The sequence below is a fragment of the Corvus brachyrhynchos genome, unplaced genomic scaffold, assembly GCF_000691975.1.
Source record: "Corvus brachyrhynchos isolate BGI_N302 unplaced genomic scaffold, ASM69197v1 scaffold312, whole genome shotgun sequence".
In the NCBI taxonomy this organism is placed as follows: domain Eukaryota; kingdom Metazoa; phylum Chordata; class Aves; order Passeriformes; family Corvidae; genus Corvus; species Corvus brachyrhynchos.
Window position 1 is genome coordinate 482,343 of NW_008236640.1, and position 1,975 is coordinate 484,317.

Consider the following 1,975-nt stretch of genomic DNA (forward strand, 5'->3'; position numbering starts at 1 on the left):
GCAGCCTGGACTGTGCTGGGCGAGGCAGCACTTTGCTCCAGCTGCCTTTACCTCCCTGTCACTCTTTGCAGCCATGCAAGTGAACACCTACCACTGCAACCATGCTTACAACCACTAATTACTCGTCTCAAAATCATGGAGATTCTCATGCCAATAGTAGCGAGTGGCTCATTCATTCCTTCATTCATTCATGCCCACCCACAGCTCTCTCCGACAGCAGCCTGCATCTCTCTGCAGTTGCTGGAGGAGGTTTCTGGGTATTGTCTGTGTGTGCAGAGCACAAAGGCAATTTCTCCTGGTGAAGAGTGGGGTTAGTGGACTGCAGAGCCTTGAGCACAGGACAGAATGGTGCAGGCCAATTCTCTGCTCAGTGCCTTGTGAAAAAAGACGTCTGAACTGCTGCACAGCTTAGAGGAGGGGGACACAGAGCCTCAGGCGCTTCTTGCTTGAAAAATTTCTGCCTTATATTCCCTGTAAGAGACAAGAGGCCGGGGCAATGCTCAGCTCAGCCAAAGCATGTTCATCTCCAAGGAGCTGTCCTACCACCCTTGTCCCTCTTTGGAACATCTCCTCGATGGAATGCTTTGGTCTCAGATGATGCTGGAGGATAACTAGTGAGACTGCTTTGGCTGGTTATCTCTGGTCATGGTTTTCCTCGAGTCCCTCGGGAGATGCCAGAGAGGTCCTGCAGAAGCAGATGGGTTGTCACCTCTGCTTGCCATCCATCTGTCTTTGCTCCTCACTGCAGCAGACTTGAGCATGCGCTCCCTGAATGTTCTCTGGCTCTCCTGTGCGTGTTCTTGGCAGAGACCTGGAGATCCCTGGAGAGTGGTGTTTCTAAAAAAGATGCTTAGAAACATCTTTTCCAGCCACTTGAGCGCTTCCTTTCACTGACACCTTCAAACCAGCCTTTGCTGTTAGGGGGATAAATCAGGCATTTAGAAAAGTGGCAGATGGAGTGGGACACAGCAGTGAGTAGGAAGGGCAATTTTGTGTGCTGGACATCAGTATATTTCTTTCTGAGCTCTCTAGGCAGTTCCTCCTTAAGTGTGTCCAAGTACCTGGCACAGTCTGAGTTCTGATGATCCTGTGGAGGCCTGATTGCATGACAATTGTCCATCAGCCAGCCAGGGAGCTTGGATGAGAAAGGTATCTTCTCCCCTGGAAAACTGAGAGCACAGACTGCACCCCAGGGTGGAGGCAGGGTTTGATGGAGTGTTTTGGCACACCTGTGAAAAATCGGTAGCATGTGATTTGCTGTCACTCCTCTGCTCTGGGAGCCTGCAGAGGTAACTGGAGAAGCCCAGCCTGTGCCACTTTCGAGCTTCCCCCCGGATATTTGCTCTGTGCTGTGCTTTATGCATGTTTAAACAATAAATCCAGAGCACTAATTCATGAGCATAGCGTTTCACAGCTTGGGAGAGAGCTTTCCTGGAAGAAGCATTGACTAGCCAAATTTTGCAGAGTGCTGCTTATGTGTTACAGACACAAAAGTATATTTGCACTGGAAACCACCTGCTGCATGGGGACTGAAAGAAGGAGTAGTTAGAGGGGCCGGATGTGAATTTAGGAAGCTTGGAAATGGGGAGAGTTGCACATATTTTGCAAACATCTAGGCTGAAAAACAAACCACACATTCTTCTCTTCAAATTCTGCTTCACAGTCGTACTTTTCTCTTTGTAAAAAAAAAAAAAAACAACCCTGCTTTCTGGTCACCAGGCATACACAGGAAAAATTCAATATGTGCACAGAATGACTTCAGCAGCTGGGCTTATTGTGAGAGATGTACAAGGTGCAAACTGTCTGCTTACTCTTCTCAAAGGGGTGGAAACAAAAAAGCCTTCTGGCAGCTGTCAGTTGTCTCACCAGCAGTGCATGCTAATACCAGCATCTCACTTCCACTTCTCAGGCAAGAACCAGCTCTTAGCTGGAGTCACTGAATCCCTGGAAAATGAAGGACCAGGTGACCCCTGCT

General features: G+C 48.8%; 1 protein-coding gene across 7 annotated transcripts in view; it reads right to left on the reverse strand.

Annotated features, from left to right (window-relative positions):
• The window catches only part of SLC8A1 (solute carrier family 8 member A1), a 138,519-nt gene that overhangs the window by 124,967 nt on the left and 11,577 nt on the right, over nucleotides 1–1,975 (reverse strand). The window lies entirely within an intron of this gene.